The 25,930-nt window shown below is 38.4% G+C and overlaps 1 pseudogene; it reads right to left on the bottom strand.

Moving 5' to 3' along the window:
- Positions 1–548: 548 nt before the first annotated feature.
- Positions 549–25,930, bottom strand: part of LOC112209235 (anosmin-1-like) — a 184,898-nt pseudogene continuing 159,516 nt past the window's right edge.

Genomic DNA, 25,930 nt, shown 5'->3' with positions numbered 1-25,930 from the left:
TATGTTTGTTAAAAAGCATAGATTTTATCCTTTATTAGAGCCATCACATTTTTAAAATTCAAAAAATTGTAACTATATTTTTGATCATTTGAACAATACTGGAGCTTATTAAAATCCATAAGAGAAACACATTGTTTACTAGCCTATTAATAGCATTTTTCTTCCAATAACACCAATAAAATTTAAATTATTTATTTATATCAAAATTAGAAGCCCATAAGAGATGCTTTAGATTCTTTTAAGGGAGATGTAAGCTTCAGAATCACCATCTGAACTAAAAATATCTGTCCAATGTCTATTACCCAGACAAAAGAAGCATGATTAAATTTATAAAATTATACTTATGTAATAATTTAATAATATTTTGTATCTATGTATAGACTCCCAGCATTTTTAACTATGTAATAGTACAGAAATTTGCTGGCATAAACATTTGGATTTGTTCATGACAAGTTCATGCAAAAGATCAATGGATAGCCAATAATGAAAAATTTTAATTTTTGAAATTTTAAGAACTTGAAATTCAGGTGCTGGTAATGACACCAGAATAAAACATAGTTTTAGAGAAGCTATCTATGGTATCCATTCATTCAAGCTTAGGGATGTTTTCAAATGAAGACTGTTTTCTATTTTTGCCACTCAAAAATTCTTAGAACCAGGTAATTTCATAACTCAATGTGATAAATCCATCCCAGCTTGTGACAGGAGCTGCAGCGAACCATTCAGAACCAACATGAACTTTCATTCTGAGGTGTCCAATTTATGTTACTTGTACAAAGCTGCAAAACATTCCTGGAATATTCACTTTTTAAATAATTTAACACACAGGAAATGGGTTTCAATATCTATTATCAGGTATCCATGTTTATAAATGTGTTTCCTAAAGACATGCATCAACATCAGAAAAGTTATTTTCCCTGCATTTTAATTTGCATCTGCTTTTAGACACTGCAGTGAGGCTCTGTGGAGTACAGTGACTTCTGGGTTATCCACTCTTCCCAGGAATGGCCAGGCATCTGCATGAATTCAGGAAACAATAAAACAACAAGAAGCAAGTACCATTGTCAAAATCTAAGGATAATGTTACTGATTTTCTTCCTGTTTTACTTATGTAGGTAAAGACATGTGGACATCTTTCTTTTATAGTGTTCAATTTTGATAAATTGCTCTTTTCTCAGAATCAGCATTGATGGGGAAAATATATTATCCTTATAACCTTTAAAAGAGCTGTATCTTTACTCACCATTGGTGAGCTATGAAAACGATTTCTGCAGGGATTCATGCTCAAGGTATATTCATTATATGCATGTGTCTGTGTGTATATACATGTATATGTACATATATTTGCATATATATACACATGCATTTATAATTATATAGACATGCATATCTATGCACATTTCAAACCATGTATGTGAGTATTCCTTCAAGAAAAAAAAACAGTATTAAATTAAACTTCTCTGCGTTTTAGTTTGTTATAATATACACTGCAACAGTCTATATTGATAACATGTTTTGACTTAAGTTTGTGCTACAAGGCACTAATCTGTAGCATAAAAAATTTCCAAAAAGTAAGATATAATAGATTTGAAAGCATATGGGTGAAGTAAATGCAAATAACTGTCCTTCTCTATCAATCAAAGGCCTTTTTTAAACATTACCAACAATATTCTAGCACACAAAGACCTTTCTTTGATTAAGAAAAGGCAAATCTCTGCAAAGATTTAAACATGCTCAATAGTTGGGATTTTTTCATTTGAAGCAAGAAGTTTTGTGAATTTTCAGATGGTGAAACAAAAGTGCAGCAAAAGCTATTGGCCGCATTGAGGAAAATAAGGGAAAATATAAATAAGATAACATATCAGGAAAATCTCTCACATAATGGAATCAAATATTAAAAGGCATCCCCAAGAAATAATTTTCATTTCTCCAAGGTAAAATCTGATTAGCAGCTTATTTCATTGAGTTCCTCTGGCTTGGGTGTCTTTTGTAAATCATAATTTTTAGAGGGAACTTTGATTTACCTTTGCATAAAGAGCAGCATAAGGTACTTAAAGTAGGAGCATTTTTAGATGTAAATTCGCTGGTATATTTTAGATTACACATTTTCATTTAAAAATCACCCAGGATAAAAATGATCTTAGGAAAGATTCAAATAAACAAAGCTGTGTAATCTTAGTTGATTTTTCATATCGAATCAATAATTTAGTCAAAAATATATTTTTTTGATTAGATTTATGCTTAGTGTTATGTGTGAATTGTGTATTTGTTACTCTACTTTTTGGGGCAGAATTTGGTGCTCCAAATTCAGGGAAAACTGAGCTCTGTTGTAATTCAATAGAAATGAGCGACACCATACATGAAAACAAAATTTAGCATTAAAAAGGCCTATTCTTCATTTTCTCCATGTTTGTAGGGAACTGGTGTCTGTCTTCACCAATCTACTGTTTCTCACTTGTCTCCAGATGCGTCCATGATTGACAGAAGTTCTTCCTGCACTAAAGTCACATAGGAGAGTCCGGGCCTCTGAGCAGTTACCACTGCCTCTGGAAGTGTGCATGTCTTGTGGCCGAAGTTCAACAAGCTTACACATCTGTGCAATTTTTAAAAATCTTTTTGAACTGTTTAGTATCTTTCTGGAGAAGGCTTGTAATGATGTGGATGATGACGCTTAAGATGAGATCCTAAAAAGTGACAGAATATGTCAGTCACATCCATTTATATGTATCAAATAAATGACAGAATTACTTTTATTTGTAGAAAAAGCACGAGACCCTGGCAAATGTTCCTTCCTATGACCATGTCTTTCCTATTACCAATCTGAGTGTACAACCACACTCCTTCTCTCCTTTTCCTGTTTTTCTCTTCTTCTTTGATGCCTTCCCAAACCATAAAATAACAAGAAAAAGAAAAGCTCCTTTCCTTAAGCTCACACTTATCCAATCAAACCATAATCCTTTTTTATTTGCTCAAACAAGTTTTAAAAATTATCAAATACTTCTGTTAAATGGAATTTCTTTTTTTAAATTTTCTTATTATTATACTTTAAGTTTTAGGGTACATGTGCACAATGTGCAGGTTAGTTACATATGTATACATGTGCCATGCTGGTGTGCTGCACCCATTAACTCATCATTCAGCATTAGGTATATCACCTAATGCTATCTCTCTCCCCTCCCCCCACCCCACCACAGTCCCCAGAGTGTGATGTTCCCCTTCCTGTGTCCATCTGATCTCACTGTTCAATTCCCACCTATGAGTGAGAACATGCGGTGTTTGGTTTTTTGTTCTTGCGATAGTTTACTGAGAATAATGATTTCCAATTTCATCCATGTCCCTACAAAGGACATGAACTCATCATTTTTATGGCATAGTATTCCATGGTGTATGTGTGCCACATTTTGTTAATCCAGTCTATCATGGTTGGACATGTGGGTTGGTTCCAAGTCTTTGCTATTGTGAATAGTGCCACAATAAACATATGTGTGCATGTATCTTTATAGCAGCATGATTTAAAGTCCTTTGGGTATATACCCAGTAATGGGATGGCTGGGTCAAATGGTATTTCTAGTTCTAGATTCCTGAGGAATTGCCACACTGACTTCCACAACGGTTGAACTAGTTTACAGTCCCACCAACAGTGTAAAAGTGTTCCTATTTCTCCACATCCTCTCCAGCACCTGTTGTTTCCTGACTTTTTAATGATTGCCATTCTAACTGGTGTGAGATGGTATCTCATTGTGGTTTTGATTTGCATTTCTCTGATGCCAGTGATGGTGAGCATTTTTTATGTGTTTTTTGGCTGCATAAATGTCTTATTTTGAGAAGTGTCTGTTCATGTCCTTTGACCACTTTTTGATGGGGTTGTTTGTTTTTTTCTTGTAAATTTGTTTGAGTTCATTGTAGATTCTGGATGTTAGCCCTTTGTCAGATGAGTAGGTTGTGAAAATGTTCTCCCATTTTGTAGGTTACCTGTTCACTCTGATGGTAGTTTATTTTGCTGTGCAGAAGCTCTTTAGTTTAATTAGATCCCATTTCCAAATTTTGCTTTTGTTGCCATTGCTTTTGGTGTTTTAGACATGAAGTCCTTGCCCATGCCTATGTCTTGAATGGTAATGTCTAAGTTTTCTTCTAGGGTTTTGATGGTTTTAGGACTAACGTTTAAGTCTTTAATCCATCTTGAATTGATTTTTGTATAAGGTGTAAGGAAGGGATCCAGTTTCAGCTTTCTACATATGGCTAGCCAGTTTTCCCAGCACCATTTCTTAAATAGGGAATCCTTTCCCCATTGCTTGTTTTTCTCAGGTTTGTCAAAGATCAGATAGTTGTAGATATGCGGTGTTATTTCTGAGGGCTCTGTTCTGTTCCATTGATCTATATCTCTGTTTTGGTAGCAGTACCATGCTGTTTTGGATACTATAGCCTTGTAGTATAGGTTGAAGTCAGGTAGCGTGATGCTTCCAGCTTTGTTCTTTTGACTTAGGATTGACTTGGTGATGTGGGCTCTTTTCTGGTTACATATGAACTTTAAAGTAGTTTTTTCCAATTCTGTGAAGAAAGTCATTGGTAGCTTGATGGGGATGGCATTGAATCTGTAAATTACCTTGGGCAGTATGGCCATTTTCACAATATTGATTCTTCCTATGCATGAGCATGGAATGTTCTTCCATTTGTTTGTATCCTCTTTTATTTCATTGAGCAGTAGTTTGTAGTTCTCCTTGAAGAGGTCCTTCACGTCCCTTGTCAGGTGGATTCGTAGGTATTTTATTCTCTTTGAAGCAATTGTGAATGGGAGTTCACTCATGATTTGGCTCTCTGTTTGTCTGTTGTTGGTGTATAAGAATGCTTGTGATTTTTGTACATCGATTTTGTATCCTGAGACTTGGCTGAAGTTGCTTATCAGCTTAAGGAGATTTTGGGCTCAGACAATGGGGCTTTCTAGATACACAATCATTTCATCTGCACACAGGGACAATTTGACTTCCTCTTTTCCTAATTGAATACCCTTTATTTCCTTCCCCTGCCTAATTGCCCTGGCCAGAACTTCCAACACTATGTTGAATAGGAGTGGTGAAAGAGGGCATCCCTGTCTTGTGCCAGTTTTCAAAGGGAATCCTTCCAGTTTTTGCCCATTCAGTATGATATTAGCTGTGGATTTGTCATAGATAGCTCTTATTATTTTGAGATACTTCCCATCAATACCTAATTTATTGAGAGTTTTTAGCATGAAGCGTTGTTGAATTTTGTCACAGGCCTTTTCTGCATCTATTGAGATAATCTTGTGGTTTTTGTCTTTGGTTCTGTTTATATGCTGGATTACATTTATTGATTTGCATATATTGAGCGAGCCTTGCATCCCAGGGATGAAGCCCGCTTGATCATGGTGGATAAGCTTTCTGATGTGCTGCTGGATTCGGTTTGCCAGTATTTTATTGAGGATTTTTGCATCAATGTTCATCAAGGATATTGGTCTAAAATTCTCTTTTTTGGTTGTGTCTGTGCCCAGCTTTGGCATCAGGATGATGCTGGCCTCATAAAATGAGTTAGGGAGGATTCCCTCTTTTTCTATTGATTGAAATAGTTTCAGAAGGAATGGTACCAGTTCCTCCTTGTACCTCTGGTAGAATTGGGCTGTGAATCCATCTGGTCCTGGACTCTTTTTGATTGCTAAGCTATTGATTATAGCCCCAATTTCAGAGCCTGTTATTGGTGTATTCAGAGATTCAACTTCTTCCTGGTTTAGTCTTGTGAGGGTGTATGTGTCCAGGAATTTACCCATTTCTTCTAGATTCTCTAGTTTATTTGCATAGAGGTGTTTGTGGTATTCTCTGAAGGTAGTTTGTATTTCTGTCGGATCAGTGGTGATATGCCCTTTATCATTTTTTATTGCATCTATTTGATTCTTCTCTCTTTTCCTCTTTATTAGTCTTGCTAGCGGTCTATCAATTTGGTTGATCCTTTCAAAAAACCAGCTCCTGGATTCATTAATTTTTTGAAGGGTTTTTTTTTGTCTCTATCTCCTTCCGTTCTGCTCTGATTTCTGTTATTTCTTGCCTTCTGCTAGCTTTTGAATGTGTTTGCTCTTGCTTTTCTAGTTCTTTTAATTGTGACATTAGGGTGTCAATTTTGGATCTTTCCTGCTTTCTCTTGTAGGCATTTAGTGCCATAAATTTTCCTCTACACACTGCTTTGAATGTGTTGCAGAGATTCTGGTATGTGTGTCTTTGTTTTGGTTGGTTTCAAAGAACATCTTTCTTTCTGCCTTCTTTTCATTATGTACCCAGTAGTCATTCAGGAGCAGGTTGTTCAGTTTCCATGTAGTTGAGCCGTTTTGAGTGAGTTTCTTAATCCTGAGTTCTAGTTTGATTGCACTGTGGTCTGAGAGACAGTTTGTTATAATTTCTTTTCTTTTACATTTGCTGAGGAGAGCTTTACTTCCAAGTATGTGGTCAATTTTGGAATAGGTGTGATGTGGTGTTGAAAAAAATGTATATTCTGTTGATTTGGGGTGGAGAGTTCTGTAGATGTCTATTAGGTCCACTTGGTGCAGAGCTGAGTTCAATTCCTGGGTACCCTTGTTAACTTTCTGTCTCGTTGATCTGTCTGATGTTGACAGTGGGGTGTTAAAGTCTCCCATTATTATTGTGTGGGAGTCTAAGTCTCTTTGTAGGTCACGCAGGACTTCCTTTATGAATCTTGGTGCTCCTGTATTGGGTGCATATATATTTAGGATAGTTAGCTCTTCTTGTTGAATTGATCCCTTTACCATTATGTAATGGCCTTCTTTGTCTCCTTTGGTCTTTGTTGGTTTAAAATCTCTTTTATCAGACACTAGGATTGCAATCCTTGCCTTTTTTTTCCATTTGCTTGGTAGATCTTCCTCCATCCTTTTATTTTGAGCCTATGTGTGTCTCTGCACATGAGATGGGTTTCCTGAATACAGCACACTGATGGGTCCTGACTCGTCATCCAATTTGCCAGTCTATGTCTTTTAATTGGAGAATTTAGTCCATTTACATTTAAAGTTAATATAGTTATGTATGAATTTGATCCTGTCATTATGATGTTAGCTGGTTATTTTACTCATTAGTTGATGCAGTTTCTTCCTAGCCTCGATGGTCTTTACAATTTGGCATGATTTTGCAGTGGCTGGTACCGGTTGTTCCTTTCCATGTTTAGTGCTTCCTTCAGGAGCTCTTTTAGGGCAGGCCTGGTGGTGACAAAATCTCTCAGCATTTGCTTGTCTGTAAGGTATTTTATTTCTCCTTCATTTTTGAAAGTTCGTTTGTCTGGATATGAAATTCTGGGTTGAAAATTCTTTTCTTTAAGAATGTTGAATATTAGCCCCCACTCTCTTCTGGCTTGTAGAATTTCTGCTGAGAGATCTGCTGTTAGTCTGATGGGCTTCCCTTTGTGGGTAACCTGACCTTTCTCACTGGCTGCCTTTAACATTTTTTCCTTCATTTCAACTTTGGTGAATCTGACAATTATGTGTCTTCGAGGTGCTCTTGTGAAGGAATATCTTTGTGGGATTCGCTGTATTTCCTGAATCTGAATGTTGGCCTGCCTTGCTAGATTGGGGAACTTCTCCTGGATAATATCCTGCAAGGTGTTTTCCAACTTGGTTCCATTCTCCCTGTCACTTTCAAGTACACCAATCAGACGTAGGTTTGGTCTTTTCACATAGTCCCATATTTCTTGGAGGCTTTGTTCGTTTCTTTTTCCTCTTTTTTCTCTAAACTTCCCTTCTCACTTCATTTCATGCATTTCATCTTCCATCACTGATACCCTTTCTTTCAGTTGATCACATTGGCTCCTGAGGCTTCTGCATTCTTCACGTAGTTCTCAAGCCTTGGCTTTCAGCTCCATCAGCTCCTTTAAGCACTTCTCTGTATTGGTTATTCTAGTTATACATTTGTCTAAATTTTTTTCTAAGTTTTTAACTTCTTTGCCTTTGGTTTGAATTTCCTCCTGTAGCTTGGAGTAGTTTGATCATCTGAGGCATTCTTCTCTCAACTGGTCAAAGTCATCTCCATCCAGCTTTGTTCCATTGCTGGTGAGGAACTGCATTCCTTTGGAGGAGGAGAGGTGCTCTGGTTTCTAGAGTTTCCAGTTTTTCTGCTCTGTTTTTTCCCTATCTTTGTGGTTTTATCTACTTTTGGTCTTTGATGATGGTGATGTACGGATGGGTTTTTGGTGTGGATGTCCTTTCTGTTTGTTAGTTTTCCTTCTAACAGACAGGATCTTCAGCTGCAGGTCTGTTGGAGTTGGCTGGAGGTCCACTCCAGACCCTGTTTGCCTGGGTATCAGCAGCGGTGGCTGCACAACAGTGGATTTTTGTGAACTGTGAATGCTGCTGTCTGATCGTTCCTCTGGAAGTTTTGTCTCAGGGGAGTACCCAGCTGTGTGAGGTGTCAGTCTGCCCCTACTGGGGGATATCTCCCAGTTAGGCTGCTCAGGGGTCATGGGTCAGGGACCCACTTGAGGAGGCAGTCTTCCCATTCTCAGATCTCCAGCTGCGTGCTGGGAGAATCACTGCTATCTTCAAATCTTTCAGACAGGGACATTTAAGTCTGCAGAGGTTACTTCTGTCTTTTTGTTTGTCTGTGCCCTGCCCCCAGAGGTGGAGGCTACAGAGGCAGGCAGGCCTCCTTGAACTGTGGTGGACTCCACCCAGTTCGAGGTTCCCTGCTGCTTTGTTTACCAAAGCAAGCCTGGGCAATGGCAGGCACCCCTCCCCAGCCTTGCTGCCACCTTGCAGTTTGATCTCAGACTGCTGTGCTAGCAATCAGTGAGACTTCATGGGTGTAGGACCCTCCGAGCCATGTGCGGGATATAATCTCCTGGTGCGCTGTTTCCTAAGCCCCTCGGAAAAGTGCAGTATTCAGCTAGGAGTGACCCAATTTTCCAGGTGCCATCTGTCACCCATTTCTTTGACTAGGAAAGGGAACTCCCTGACCCTTTGCACTTCCCAAGTGAGGCAATGCCTCTCCCTGCTTCGGCTCATGCACCGTGTGCTGCGCCCACTGTCCTGCACCCACTGTCTGGCACTCCCTAGTGAAATGAACCTGGTACCTCAGATGGAAATGCAGAAATCACCCATCTTCTGCATCTCTCACGCTGGGAGCTGTAGACCAGAGCTGTTCCTATTTGGCCATCTTCTATATCTGGAGAAGAATCTTAAAGCCCTGTTAAATGGAATTTCTATGAAGGAATATCAGAAAAGCATTTATCCAACAAAAATTTTAGAGGCTATCAAGCTCTTCCATTGTGATAGTTTTTGTTTTTCTTCAAATTATAAGCATAACAAGTTATCAATTATAAGCATACTAATCTATCATTTAAAAAAACAGATTTAAAACTATGACTAATTCTCAATATTTTATCCACACACTAATCATCAGACACTTTTTAAAAAAATTTAAGCTAGAAAGTAAAGAAGTACATAATTTAAAAATCAGCAAGAGGCTGTTTTGAAAATCTAGGTGACAGTTTTCTTTTTAAATTTTACTTGATTTAGCAATAAAAAGGTGGACTTGGGTCACATCATGAAGAAAATTCATGACATTTATTACAGTAATATCTATGTAACAAGAACATAAGTTCCTTAGTAAAATATTATTTCCTATATTGTGATATTTGAGAATCTTGATTTAAAAATATTTCAGATTGATATGAGACTACAGATTTTTTTCCCATATGTGCTTATGGTTTAAAAGACAAGGAAAAAAGCATGCATTATATAGGGAAAAGTGCAAGGAAGGAAAAAAAATGAAGGATAGAGGAAAGGAGAAAAGGAGAGGGAAGGAAAAAGGGAGGGAGAGAGGATGGAGAAAGGAAACAAGGGAGGAATAAAGAAGGGAGAAAATGGGGAAAGAGGAAGGGAGGGAGAAAAAAGAAAAATTAAGCATCAACTATGCAATTTATGCTACAGGTGCCTGGAATAGAATCTAGTTAGTCAGTACAAACAGAGAGAAAGAATTTCAGATGATGACAATTTCCCTATCTCATAGAAACCTGTAATAGTGTATTTATTTGTTTCCATTTTCCAGCAAGATTTTTCTCTATGTCCACAAGACCTGACAGGATGGCTTAATGCCCTGGCACCCCACTCACTGTGTGCTGAAGAGGGTGGGAGCTTCCACATCTGGAACATCTTGAGGGTGGCAGGCCCCTCCCCTCCTGGGGTTAGTACTTGCACTTCCAGTCAATAAAGAGTAGATGGTCTCCGATTGGGCACTGTTAGGACATAGTGATCCTAAGGGGACAATATGAAAGAGGATGCTCACCGACAACCTTTCAGAGACCACATGCAATGCACAGAGAGCTTAGAACAGTTTGTCCCCCACTGGAGAATATCATACAGAGGCAAGTTTGGTTGCTTTCTACAGGCATAGTTTAATTTATAGACAATTTCTCATTTGTAGGGGTTCTCTGCCATATGGTTTCTTAGCACCTCACTCAATTCTTGGCAGACTAAGACACTTGGCAGAGTTAAAATATGCTGAGGTGCCAGTTCTTAGGGCTCACTCCTGGGGTTTTATTTATTTTTTTAATTCCTTAACATAAGACTTTCCCATGGTTTAAAGTCTTCAGCTGTACATCTTGTGATGTGAACTCTTGATAATCCAAATTTCAGTGAATGAGCCAACTGTTTTTCTTAAAACACAATATCTGTCAATGCCCATAACTGAAAATGTTTATTTTTATGCCAACACATTCTTTTCAAAACTCAATAATACCTAGTATATTTATAGGATAACTACTCTCTAATTCCATGGAGTTTTTCCTTCTGAGATTTAAGTTGTGTTTCTTTCCCTCCCTGCCACCTGTTTTTGGATTTTGTAATGGTAGTTGGCTATTCTAAGGGCATTTTCAGAGAAGGTAAAATCCCACAGATGATTTTTTTTTTTTCTGAAGCCAGGGAATTAAGTGGACTGAGAGACAGGCCAACTCATTACAGCCTCGAGCCAAATTTGAAGTTGGGGGGAAGACAGACAAACAACAAGCTTCTTTTAGCTATTCCCGCCCTCTCCAATTCAACACTTCAAACGGGCCATGTCCACTGGGACCAGAGAGACATGAGGTTAACAAAGATATAAGAAAATGGCTTAATCACTTATATACAAGATAGGGTAAGGTCTTTTCATGAGTTAGCTCTAGCCATCAAATTTTATCTAGATGGCAGCTTATGCTACTTCTTAGCTATGCAGTCACATTTGTGTTGTGTTAATACTTGCAGAAGAAGAAAATGCAAAAATAAGACTCAATAGTACAGCACACAGAATGACAGAGGTAGCCACCTCTGAAGGACAGTGAAAAGGAGCAGTAGATACCAATGACACGGACATAGTACAAGAGGTGGGATGTACGGAAGGCAGGATCTGGGACTGTGAAATAATGCTGTTGGGTAGGCTGTTCTGTCTGCTTTCTGTAGTGACCTCAGCCCAAGTCACTTGAAACCCAGTCATGGGCTCATAGAGATTGGCCTTGGCCATCTTCCAAGGAAAACGACTGGTGGTGTTCACATCCTGGAAGATGAATGAAGCAGAAAGGTTCTCAGGCTTAGCTAGCACCTTAGAAAGAACATGACCTGCAGCAATGCAAGAAGGAAAACCAGGATTAGGCAACTGAAGAAGGTGTGCCCATGGGATCCATTGTAGGAATTTTTGGCAGCCAGTCTATGGGATGATATTAATAGAAGCAATGTGATCTTGTTCTTTAAACATGGGTTCAGACAATCACCCCCTTTGACATATGGGGATAGGTTGAGTAGGAATCTCCTCACTCTAACTTTGTACTAAATGCTCCTTCCAGTCTTTTGGGGATCATTTTTAGAATGCTTTTTTGAAGATGGAAGCAGGAGAGCAGTTTAGACCCTGGCAAGACTTAACTATTTCTTAAAGAATAGCATTGACTGCAGTGAGAAGGTAAATATTAAAGCTGTTAGAAGAGTTATTAAATCCAAGGGTTTTTTTGTTTTGTTTTGTTTTGTTTTTTTTTTTAGAGGTGAGATCTTGCTATGTTGCCCATGCTGGTCTGGAACTCCAGGGCTCAAGTGATTCTCCCATCTCAGCCTCTCAAAGTACTGGGATTTCAGGCATGAGCTACTATGCCTGGCCAAATCCAGTGCATTTAAAAGAGTTTCTCCCACTGCAAGACAGGGACTTTGGCTAGGAGAGGGGATGGAAGGTACAGATGTGAGGTTTGCTAGGTTGGCATGGAAGGTGTGTGAGTATAACCCACACAGCAAAAGGGTGGGGAAAAATGAAATAATTATATCAAACTTTCCCAAAACACAAGCAGTATCTAAATGTTTGCCTTCATTTCCAAAGGGATAACATTGCTATCAAAGGACATCTTCCCAAGGCTGTTAGGCTTTAAAGTAACACATTCATTCCTACATCTCTTCCCTCCACATTGGGCCATCATAACACAACTTAGAAAGAGAGGCACTTTTGGTTTTCACGGTCTTGTGAAACACAGTTTGGCAAGGTTTGCAAAGCGCTGCTGACACCGTAGACCTAGATGTAGAAGTCCTTCAGGTGATAATGTACCTGCTTCGCCCAGGCAGCCAACAGGCTTGTGGCGTTCCCCTTAAGAGCAGAGCATGGTGGAGTAGTGAAGAAAACAGCTTCTGCCTTGGAGTGACCTTTTGGCCATATTGGTTGGACAGTCACCTTATACTTGCAGGAAAATGACAGATGTTGAAGAATTATATAACTTTCGTAGAGCAAGAGAAAGAGAATTATGCTAGGAATAAATCTCATTAGGGATTAAAAAACACTGGCAAGAATTGAAATCATATTCCATCCAATAAGGATGTTTGCCTATATAGTGTGTGTAATATGGCTTTTATTAAAAGTACAAAGCACATACTGTCCACATTTTGATTAATGACAATTGTGAAACACTACCATGGCTGCGGGATATGCCTTCTAGAATTAAACAGAATTGTAATAATTCCTTATCAAAGCAGGCTACTTCTAAGGTCACAATCAGCATTTTTGAGTTGGTAGCAGTGCAGGTAGTGGTGTAAAGCTGTAAATACAAATCTAACATTTTTCAGTTAAAAAAAACTAATGCAGGCTTCTCTGAGACATAGAATTAGTTTAATGTAAGTTTTTCTGTTAAAAAATGATGATACTCTTTAGCAATATAATTTTTCCCTTTTTTGGAGTGCTGTTACAGTTTTCTGCCATAATTTGTGATTAAATATAAATAAAAGAAAGAGGCTAAATGGTAACGAGTCAGGGGCTAAGAATATAACTTTATGATAGTGTCAAAAGATGACATTTCCTGTGATAACAGGTGTGTATCTCTGTTTCTTTTATATCTGGCTAAGTGGCACCTATCCATTCTGTTTTGTATTTACCAATTCTTAATGAATATATATAAAAGTGCAGATGGATAGCTGGCCATGGTGACGCGTGTCATAGTCCTAGCTACTCGAGAGGCTGAGGTGGGAGGATTGCTTGAACTCAGGAGTTTGTGATGAGTTTAGGCAACATAGTGAGATTCCATGGTTTTTATGTGTGTGTGTGTGTGTGTGTAATTATTTTAAGAGAGAAAAAAGGTACAGATGGAACATCTCTGGTACTCATTGGATGATGGGTAGGGGATCTTGCTAGAAAGCAGCACGGTTGACGGGAAAAACATGAGACAAGAATTAAAATCAAAACTGAGGCTTGAGTGATTTACTTAAGTGAGGAGTGGAAGTGGCTGCAGGTGACAGAGCACTGAATGTTCAAAAGAGACCAGGAGTGATCTCCAGGTGTGCTGGCCCTTCATCCAGATGGTGACAGGAGATGGGGTGCAACCAACTCTGCAGCCAGTTAGCACAAACAGTGAATAGGAAACAAATCAATCTGGACAACGCAAGACCAACCCAAGCCCAACCCAAGCCCAAGCCAAGGCCGCCATGTCTCTTTGGGAGTCTGAATTGCTTTTCTTTGGAAATAAATCTGCTCTTTACATGGGACTGTATTGGAATCCAAAGTTAGCTATTAAGGATCCTGTTTCACAGATATTTCAAGATTGCTTTCATGTTGCATAGGAGACAGACATCTGCAGCAGTAAGTGAATTAGTGGATGCTCCATTGTAGCATAAAAACAAATTATAATAATTGGATCTAAAGGCTTAAAACTAAATACAGATAAGTTCTAAACCCCTAGAAGGATAATTTTTCTGGAGTTTGATTTTTATTTCTGCTGGATACATTACATCTGCTCAGCAAATAGTTGTTACCACTTTCAGAGTTCCTAAAGATGATAAGCCTAGGATTGGGGAATTGCATTGACATAAGCCCAGTTCTGTAAGGTTCTGAGGCACACACATATAAGTAAAACAAAAACCTCACCCCTCTGCCCACAAAAATATTAATAATTCCCACTTCTGTTTATTGCTTTCTCCGCTTTTCAAATCGACTTCCTTATTTAGAATGTCTGTTTAATTATTTTACTGAAGGTCACAAACATTGGAGCTAATTTAAGGATAAATAAAAGGAGAAACATTGCTGAACATGAGACAAATTAAGTCCAGTAAAAAAGAAAAAGAATCTGTGTATTTCTGAAAATCCAGTGACTTGTTTTATCTCACTCTCTTAAAATTATGCCAGCAGGTATTGTTCTTAAAATATTGTGCTTGCTTTAGAAAATGTTCAAAACAAAAATATTCTAGTTATATGTCACAAACCAAAACATTCTATGTTTGGGGACATATTTTTGGATTTTTTAAACTGTCCTGAGGTATTACATATAAATTGCCATAAAAGTGTATTATACACTTTGTATAATACAATGACCTCTTAAACATTTTGTGTTGGTTTGTTGATTCTAATCTATAATTCATGTATTCACCCCAAAATACTTGGAATAACATTTTGGACAATATTGACAGAGTTGCTATGCTCAGAGAGTTTAATGTTCTCTTAAAGTTAAAAGTCAAAATATTGGTGCATGCTATACAGGACAGGGAGATTATTTCACTAACTGAGCTGATGGCAGTTAGGGACATGGTGCTAAATAATAGAGTCACATAAAAATTCACTTGTATGATTACACCTTTAGATCATGGTGACATGTCAAAATTCAGAAAATAATTCCAAGGTTTTGTCCAGATGAAGCACACACATACTCAGACATATTTCCCCCTGAAATATGGGAGTTCTTTAAGAACTGTGTCTTTAGTCTCTGCACTTTAGGTTTTGCTCCATGTGGATAACAGAGTAAGCTCCCAGTGCAATGGTGTGAATGGATAAAAGAATGAGTGAATATAATGACCATTCTGCTTTCCACTTCCATCAAGTCATTACTTAATAGCTGATTTGTGGGAATGAGTTATCTGTTTGACCTGTCTAGTTTGTACAACCTCCTGTCTAATTATGTTCACAGATCAAGTTGGCCTAGAGATCATGTCCTTATGTGGGTCATGCCAGATGATGCCTCTGATCCGGTTGTTCTGTTGTGGGCACACGCTTCAGGAAACCACCGCACATGATATCAGTTGACAGTGGGATCTATAATGCCAAAACACACAAACAAAAATAATAGGCTGGATGTTACATTCCAGGTAGCCTGGGGTTCTTGAACTTGAGAGGAGAAAAGGAGAGGAAATGAAACTCTACAGGTGACCAATAAATGCACAGGTGAGCCAAAGGAGGTGAGATTCTGATTACTTAATAATTATAATAATTAATAATTCTAAATACTTAATCATTAAGAACAAAGTAAGGGAAAAAAGTAATATACTGCCAAGGGAAAATCTGTGTTGAAGTGCAAGTACTAAGTAGAAAAAAAATTAGTAAAGTCATAGCAAAATGATTCCAAAGATGTCTTGAGAATAACCTAGCCATGGTTTTTACAGTAAGCAAAGCCCTACAATGAAAGGCAACACCTAGCAACAGCTCTCGTAATTCCTGTTGTAAAAGACAAACATCAGAAGTTTCTCAATCCTACATTTTTTTTTTTATAAAGATGAGATACTATTGAATCCACAGAAAAACAAAAACATTGCCTTCACACTTGCAGAACTGGCTATCCACATTTATTTCCTGTTATGTATTGCCATAAAGAAGTTCTTTTGTCAAAAGGATAGGGACGTATGCTTCCCACTCTCCCTTAACCAAGTGCATCGTGGCATTTCTGTATGGCTGATCCTTACTCAAATATGAATTGGTGTTCTCAAACACAGGCCAGGAGACTGACCTTTTGAACACGTTTATTCTCAGGGCAAGAGGCATATTTTCTGTACATTTCTTTACTTTGGACAATAAAGTGAGGGGAAAAAAGAGAAAATAATGGCAAGCAACTCAATGAGTGTGGGAAAGCAGTCCTTGACAGTCTCGGGTTTATTAGTCACCCCAGTGTGTCCGAGGGGTGTGAAATGGCACCAAATGGCACGATTTTGCAGGAGATTTAACATCTTGTCCCCAACATCATGCCAAGTGTTTGATGGGGTTTTTCAGAGGAGAAAACTATTTGATGAAATTGGGTTGATCTAGTGGGAACTTTGCTTTGAGCACTTTGGAAAAAGAAAAGAAGCACTTTAAATCAGAGAAAGCAAACAGATAGAAAAGTGGGCACTCCGGGCATTTAGCTAAAAGAGAAATCATGTACTAGAGGTTTTAATTTTTACATAGCAGACATCAAGAGTTTATTTTAAAAAAAAAGAATTATAGGCTATGCACAACGCTGAAGTCAATCACTGAGTGTGTTCATGTTCTTCCATTCAACAGCAATGAAATAATCACACAGGAGTGGCTGCTGCCCTCCTGAATTTTACATAGTAATAGGGCCAATAATAACAGAGAATAAATACAATACATAGATAAGATAGATATTATGTTAGAACGTAGTAAGTCTACATATGAATACAGAAGGTTGCTGGGGACGGTGGCTCACGCCTGTAATCCCAGCACTTTGGAAGGCCGAGGCAGGCAGATCACTAGGTCAGGAGTTTGAGACCAGCCTGGCCAACATGGTGAAACCCCCTCTCTACTAAAAATACAAAAATTAGCCGGGCGTGGTGGCAGGCGCCTGTAATCCCAGCTACTCGGGAGGCTGAGGCCAGAGAATCTCTTGAAACCGGAAGGCGGATGTTTCAGTGAGCTGAGATCACGCCACTGCACTCCAGCCTGGGCAACAAGAGCAAAACTCCGTCCCCCACCACCCCCCCTCAAAAACAAACAAACAAACAAAACAGAAGGTAAGGGCAGTAGGGTGGATTGACAAAAAGTGCTGATTTTATATAAGGCGGCTGGCGTGTGTTCAATTCTGAGTCAGGACTTGAAGAAGGTGTAGCAGTGGGTAGTGGCACTGCAGAGACCTGTGGGAGGGTGTTCTTAGCCAGCCGTGTCCAACAGAACTGGAGGTTGTGATGGAAATGTTCTGTCTGTGGTAAACACTAGTGACCTGTGCCTATAAAGCATTTCACATGTCCTCTGTTTAACAGAGGAATTACATTCTTTATTCTGTTTCATTTTAATTAATTTAAATTTAAACAGCTGGAGATGGCCATGGTTACAATATTGGGCAGCTTAAATGCTCTACCAGCAGGGAATACACAGCACGTGACAAAGTGCTGACATGAGAACGGAGCATGACGGATAACTGAGGGTCTTTGGTGCAGAGCAGTCAGGGGACTTAGGGTGGCTACATTACAGCAATACGAGGAGACTTGGCTGCCCTGCGGATCCTTCATATCCTAAAAATCCTTTACATGTTTTACAATGCAATTATATTTTCATAGGAGGCAGCATCAAGAGTGACACATGGGGCACTCCTTTTGGGTTCCCTCCCTTTTGTTAGCCCTAAATCTCGCCATGTCTGAGTTCACTGCACTTTCATCTTCTCTCTGTGTCACCTCCATGAATCACTTCATTGATTCCCATGGTTTGAAAATTTTTTCTGCTGACCGCTCCCAAATATCTACTTCCACCTGAGCTAGTCCCTGGAAGAGCTGATACTCCCTCCTTCCTCTCCCATGTGGAGGCTTTCCAAACTCAACTTTGCTGTAGCTACCATGTTGATTTCTGCCGGGCATGGTGGCGGGTGTCTGTAGTCCCAGCTACTCGACAGGCTGAGGCAGGAGGATCGCTTGAAGCAGGGAAGTGGATGTTGCAGTGAGCTGAGATCGTGCCATTGCACTCCAGCCTGGGTAACAAGGGTAAAACTTTGTCTTAAAAAAAAATAATTAAATAAAATAAATAGCCAAACACTTCCTGCAGGGCTGTATATGAAAATTCTGTGCTAAATACCCAAATGATCTGGTTCCTTAGCTTAATTCCTTCCACAAATAAATGACATTACAAAGAAAGTACTTGAAAAGTATTTTTAGGTGATAAAAAATTTTCTTGTAATATGCTTCAACTATGGTTCAAAAATTAGATGGGTCTAATTTTCTTTTCAAATAGATGTAACTCACAGTGTCTGGCATAAATAAAGGGCTCTAATATTTTTCATTAAATGTGAATTCCTCAGTTTGCAAAAGTCTAATGACCAAGAATGATAGGGTTATTGACATTAGAGCTCTGAGAAAGAGGCAATCCTTGGGTTCTCCAGAATAATAATTGCTGTAAAAAGAATTGTTAAGTCACAGCACTAGGGAAGGGGGCACACACTTAGAGAGGTGTCACAGAACGCCAATTCCATCAGGGTAGGGATTTCTGTCTGCCTCTTTGCAGTGTTTTAGCATCGGAAATGGTGCACTGCATACAGTAGGTGCTCAATAAAGGTTAGTTGAATGAAGTCCTCTCATGGAGCAATGCCTCATACTCTATCTGTAAACATGATCTGGTGAAACAGAACTTTCTGATGTACAACTAAAATAAGAATTTTTGAGTATCACATAGGCATTTCTACTTAAAATAGAAGCATGAATGTTTCCTTTATGTCTGAGCTACCTTTTCGCATTTATGTTGTAGAGACACAAAGTCTAGAGCCAGAAAACCATCAAGATGCAGTGGCTCATGCCTTCAACCCCAGCGTTTTGGGAGGCTGAGGCTGAAGGATCACCTGAAGCCAGGAGTTTGAGACCATCCTGGGTGACATAGCAAGACTGCACCTCTACAAAAAATATATTTTTTAAAAAATTAGCTGGGCGGCCAGGCACTGTGGGTCACGCCTGTAATCCCAGCAGTTTGGGAGGCCGAGGTGGGTGGATCACCTGAGGTTGGGAGTTCGAGACCAGCCTGACCAATATGGAGAAACCCTGTCTCTACTAAAAATACAAAATTAGCCAAGCGTGGTGGTGCATGCCTGTAATCCCAGCTACCTGGGAGGCTGAGACAGGAGAATCGCTTGAACCTGGAAGGCAGAGGTTGCAGTGAGCTGAGATTGCAACATTGCACTCCAGCCTGGGCAACAAGACAGAAATTCCAAAAAAAAAAAAAAAAGAAAAAAGAAAAAAAATAAAATTAGCTGGGCATGGTTGTGCATGTCTGTAGTTCCAGCTTCTTGGGAGGCTGAGTCAGGAGGATTGCTTGAGGCCAGGAGTTTGAGGATGCAGTGAGCCATGGTCATGCCACTGCACTCCAGTCTGGGTGACAGAGCAAGACCCTGTCTCTATGACAAAAAAAAGAAAGAAAGGGAAGGGAAGGAGAAGAAGAAAGAGAGAGAGAGGAAGGGAGGGAGGGAGGAAGGAAAGGAAGGAAGGAAGGAAGGAAGGAAGGCAGGCAGGCAGGCAGGCAGGCGGATGGGTGGGCAGGCCGGCTGGAAAGCTTAAAACACTTGTTTATTCTATTATTACACAGTAAAAATGAACTAATATAAATGTAGTAGTAAAATTATTAACAAAATTAGCTAAGTGAAATTGTTTTAAAATAATGTTTGTTCTACAAATGCAATGTTGAAAATATTTATTTTCTCCCAGAGCATTCACTATTATAACCCAACTACTATGTGTATTAAGAAAGAAAGCTAATGTTTGACCTTTAATTCATTTGTCTATGAAACTACATGCTACATCCTAATAACTGAAACTATCTCTGAAAAATTTTGAGGGAAATGAATAGATTTGGGCTTTTAGGTCCCTAACTCCAAGTCCAAAAGCATGATTTTGCCCACCAACACTTTCAGGAAATGTGACGTAGAAACTCATTTCTGTTTATAATTAAGTTTTGATTAATGAACAAGATTCTTTTCTTCCTTCATTTGCCAAAAGCATTAAGCCCTTTTAGATTTTCAACTCTGTGTGTCCACAATTGGAAATAAATTATCATTCAAAAATATTCAGCTGCTTCTCAAGGAGTTTGAAACCACTTTAGATGAGTCTATTGAGTTTCATACAGAGGAGATAATTTCTCATTTTACAAAGTCAAAAAAATCCAGAAAATCCAGCCAAAGTGTCCTTTCCCATGACAGAAACTGTGCTGACATTCACATTCCATACAGGGCTCCTATGCTAGTAACACTGAGTCCATTTCAAAGGTCTCCTTTCCTACATGTGTGATAATTATGAATAAGAGCATGTTTTATGAATGTCTGGGGAAACTATGGTTTGGGATTCTGTAGATCATGTGGTGAGTACATAAAAGGTTTCTGTAAGGAGGAAAAATGTGGAATAAGTTTGAAACACATACTTTCCTCTTCATTGTTCTTTGGACTTCCCCAAGCTTTCTACCACTCCCTTCTATCATGTGTTCAACATCATGAGCTCTGCTACAATTTATATGTTCATTTGGCTTTCAGTTTTAAAATAACAAGGGAAGTGGGAATGGATAAAATTTAAGAAAAAGGACTCTTTGGAAAAATACAAAACTCTAATTAGAGCATGAGCTGTTCTCAGCTCCTAATAGTAAGTGAGTGTGTGATCCTATGGAAATCAACTAACATTTGCAAATCCCCTGACAGTAGATTGACCATAGCTCCAGTCAAATCCACAATACTGTCACACAGCTACCTCCTGAGCTACAAGTATGTACTTCTTACTGCCTATGACATTTTCTGGCAATCATGCAGTTATCCCAAATTTGACACATCAAAACCAAATTCTCCATATCATGGAGACATATCCCAGGAAACATATCATAATTCTACTGCTCGCAGTCTTTGTTAGTCAAAGTACTGTTAGTCATTCAAGCTAGAAGATACATACTCCATTTAGATCCATTTCTCTTTTTCTCTTTAGCCAAGTCTTAATATCCAGGTGGCCATACATCCTGGCTTTCCTGGGAGAGTTACAGTCTATGTCTGTTGGTGGGGAATAATGTTTACAAATGCCTCCTTATTCTCAAATAAATCCCAGTTCAGACAATAAATTATGTGGTCACTTGTGTAATACTCTTATATAACTCACCAACCTTCCTCCTCCTACTGCTGTCTTTAATTCATGATCTGATTATTTCTTGTCTTGGCTACTGAAATTAACCGACATACCCTCTCTGAACTTTTCCAATCCATTCTCCTTGCACACTTGTTTTGCTAACATCTCCAAGTCCTACTCAGAACCTTCCCTGCTACTTCACATCCCTCTCCTCCATGTAGAACAAAATCCAAGCTTCCTGGAATAACATATAAGCTTCTCTATCACTTGACATTGATCTGTCTCTCCAGCTTCACACAGTCACTTCCTCAACCTCACCAATACTTGACATTCCCGATCTTTCTCCCAGCTGCACCTCTTCATTTCCTGGGCCAGAAGGGTTCATCTTCCCTTGTCAAAAGAAGTAATCCAGCCTTTAAAATGTACCTTAAACTTTACCTCCTCTGTGAAAATTCCTCTGCATACATCAAAATCTCTCTGATTTCAACTAGTTCCGCTGTTTATCCAGACTGCTACGAAGAACAATGTCTTATTATGTGGCAACTGCATATCTGCCTAAGCCTCAGAACTGCAGGTTCCTTAAAGGTAGGAAATCTCTCTTATCCATTATTGTATTCCCATCACGTGGCACACAGCCTGGCATAAAGTCGGTAATTTGTGTCCATTTGCAAAAGAAGACAAAAAGTAAATGGAAGTGCACTCATTGATATCTAAGCTAATTCAAAGGTGTTTTTTGTTTGTTTGTTTGTTTGTTGTTTTTTGTTTTTGACGGAGTCTCGTTCTGTCACCCAGGCTGGAGTCAGTGGCGCGATCTTGGCTCACTGCACCCTTCGCCTCCCGGGTTCAAGCAATTCTCCTGCCTCCGCCTCCCAAGTAGCTGGGACTGCAGGTGCACAACCCCATGCCCGGCTAATTTTTGTATTTTTAGTAGAGACGGGGTTTCCCCATATTGGCCAGACTGGTCTCGAACTCCTAACCTCGTGATCTGCCCGTGTCGGCCTCCCAAAGTGCTGGGATTACAGGCATAAGCCACCATGCCTGGCCAATTCAAAGTTTTAAAACTTCACATTTTCAAATGAAAGTTGAACATACCATTTTTGGATGTATTAAAATACTCATCTAAAGACTCTTTTTACTGTTTGCAATGTTTACTATATATCTAAAGGATCAACTTAAAAGAGCAACCAGACCTTTCTTCCCTTTCTTTTTTTTCTATATTTTCTTTGTCACTTTAATTGAAAATGAAAAGATTCTGCCACCAGCTGTCAGAAACATGATTTTTGTGGGAAAATTAAGCTCTATTTGTTTTTACACCCTATTATTTTGGTAAAGGGCTTAGCATACTCAGTAGAGTCATAAGTATTCTGTCTAGATATTTTTACACAATGTTCATTTTAGATTCCAAACTCTTTGGGAGAAACTTCCTAAATAAGGTAAAAGCAAAATGCTAAATTCCATATTTTTGCCATCCTTTTGAAGGGAATCCATACCAAGTGTTTTCAAGAACTTCCTATCACTTCAAAGAAAGTTTTAGCATGAATACGTAGAGAGGGCATGAGTTGAAACGGCAGGGAGCAGATGCGTGGTCTACAAAAAAATCCACAGAACAAATCCTGACATGTCACTAAAGATGTAGAATGAATCTCTAGCTCTTGAGTAAGCAGTAACACTATAGCCACAATAGTTTTGACTGGAGGCTACACTGTCAGCTGTTGAAGGCCACTGCACAGAACATTCTCTTTTAGAAATATATTTGAAATCAGTTATATCTTTGGAATCAAGGTTTTGGCCAGCCACAAAGAATGTTCTCTGGCCAACATGGATATGTACTTATTAGATGATGGCTTAATATTGGTCTGCAGTAGGTAGCATTCCTGGATGTTAATGGAGCTCAAAGGCTGGAAATGGGTATGAAGAAAACAGATTGAACACTAATTGACTGCAAGGCATTTTGATTCATGAAACAAGTCATTACCGACAAATAGAGGCTAGTTTACCTCTGTCACAGGAGCTCATCACTCCCAACTTCTCCTTTGTGGCCTAGGGTCCAAGTCACTAAACATCAGTCAAGTCAGCATCACTTTTGGAACCCAAATCAAGGTCACTCCTTGCCTTTGGATCTTGTATCTTTATCAAGTCCACAATTTCACGCATCGTAAATTGGATAATACTATGGACTCTAATATTGATTAATAAATATTGACACAATTCTCTGCTTATGGTTTCCTTAAAGATTTCGGTATTTGAGAAAACCATGGATATTATTCACATTTATTTCCAACTTTGAGTTATTAAAAGTAATGTGTGTGTATATATGCATATATGTGTGTATATGTGTACATATCTATGCCAACAACTATGTTTCCTATTTGTCATGCATTGAAATCATTATTGTATGGGAATATTGGTCATATTATGGCCTGCTGATACAGTGCAGTGAAGGTGAATCCCTTTTCTTCTGCCAAATTTAATAAGATGCTTAAATTTTTTAGCACTTGTATTGCAAATTGGACAATTAAATCATGTCTTAAAGCACTGCTCTTTGTTTTTCACAAAGGAGAAAACATTAAGAGTCAGTCCTAAAGCAACACCAAGCCTTAAAAGTCTGGGCTCAGAGGCTCTTTATGTCTGTCCTCACATCCTGTCCTCTCTCTGCACTACAAGCAGTGCCGTAAGAATCCTCACACTGAAACATGTAAGGTGTCTCCTTTGTGTCAGGCACCGGTCCAACCAATCTGGATGTGTAATCTCATTTATTCCTCACAACAGACCTAGGAGGTGATCTATAATGTATCCTCTAGTTCATCATGTTAATAGAATAAAGAAGAAAAATGTAGATCATTTCACTAGATGAAGTAAGAATATTTGATAAAAACCAGTATCCATTAACAACAAAAACTTTGCAAGTAAGAAAAGTAGGGGATGGTATTAATCTGACCAGGGATGTCTTCAAAAACCTTACACTTAAACATCATGCCTAATATCATTGCTTTTAGTCACCATTGTACTGAAAGTCTTTGCCAGTGTTAAGGCAAGGGAAAACTTAAGATGTCAAAGATCTGGAAATGAAAATATAAAATTCTTATTATTTACAGACTAGGTGGTGGTTTTTGTAGAAAAAATGCAAATGCATCATCAGAGAAAATGTTGTAATTAACAAGATACTAAAACAATATTGCTGGATTCACAGTCAATATATGAATATAAAATATATTTACAATATACCAACAACAAAAATCAGAAAGTAAAAGTGAAGAAAAAGTATGTCATCTACAATAGGATAAAAATAAATAAACACAAATAACTTGGAATAATCATATTATAAAGTGTCATACTCTATATCCAATATATTATATAACATTATTGAGAGAAAAATTTAAAAGTAACACACTATGTTTGCAGATTGGAAGATATTTTTAACATCCAAATTCTTCATGGATGAATTGAAATCTCAATAAATATCTCAGGAGGCTTTTGTGAAAATTGAAAAATCAATTCAAACGTGTATATAAAAATGCAAAGGGGCAAGAATAGTTGAGACAATTTGAAAAAGAAGTAAAAACTGGAGGACTATCATTAGAAATATTTATAAATCTACAGTAGTTATGTTAGTAAAGTATTGTCACAACACTGTAAAAATATTCCAAATGACTCTATAGAAAGTCCAAAAATTAACTTGCACATATATGCATTAATTAGGGCAAATGACACATAGTAGAGCTTTGGGGAAAATAATCATTTTAAAAATATACAATGAGATAATTGGAGAAGACAAAAAGAAAAAAAAAAGAACACTGACCCTCTACAACAAAAATCAACTCTGGATAAAACAGCCTAAGAATAAAACGTGATATGATTTGACTGTGTCCCCACCCAAGTCTCATCTTGAGTTGTAGTTCTTATAATCCCCATGTGTCATGAGAGAGACCTGATGGGAGGTAATTGAGTCATGGGGACAAAGTTTTTCCATGCTGTTCTGGCGATAGTGAGTAAGTCTCATGAGATCTGATGGTTTTATAAAGCACAGTTCTCCTGCACATGCTCTTTTGCCTACCACCATGTAAGGTGTGCCTTTGCTACTCCTTTGCTTCCTGCCGTGATTTTGAGGTCTCCCCAGCCATATGGAACTGTGAGTCCATTAAACTTCTTTTTCTTTATAAATTACCCAATCTTGGGTATTTCTTAATTGCAGTATGAAAATGGACTGACACAAAAGGTGAAACAGTAGACAAGAAGACAAGAAAGGAAAATATCTTTGTGACCTTTGTATGAAAAAGGATTTCCTAATGAGGACACAAAGAACACTAAACCTAAAGGAAACAAAATGACAAATTGCTCATCTCTAAAATTAAGAACTACTAAGAAAGTTAAAAATTCAAGAGAGGATCAGAATGGAAGAAAATATTTATGAAACCAACAAATGATTCATATATACAACATAAAAAGCACTTTTGCAGGACATGTTAGCTAAATAGTTTAAAGAGTCCTTCAAATAAGAGAAATGCAATTGCCAGGAAACTTATAAAAAGGTGCCCAACTCCTTGGAGATCAGAAAAATGTGGATTCAAATAACAATGTGGTATCACTACACACATACCGGAATGGGTAGACTTACAAAGATGGAAAATACCACATGGCAGAGAGGTTGTGGAGCACCTGGAACCATCA

This window comes from Pan troglodytes, chromosome Y, assembly GCF_028858775.2.
Source record: "Pan troglodytes isolate AG18354 chromosome Y, NHGRI_mPanTro3-v2.0_pri, whole genome shotgun sequence".
Taxonomy (NCBI): domain Eukaryota; kingdom Metazoa; phylum Chordata; class Mammalia; order Primates; family Hominidae; genus Pan; species Pan troglodytes.
The sequence above is the reverse complement of the archived record's forward strand: the minus strand, read 5'-3'. Positions and strand labels throughout refer to the sequence as shown.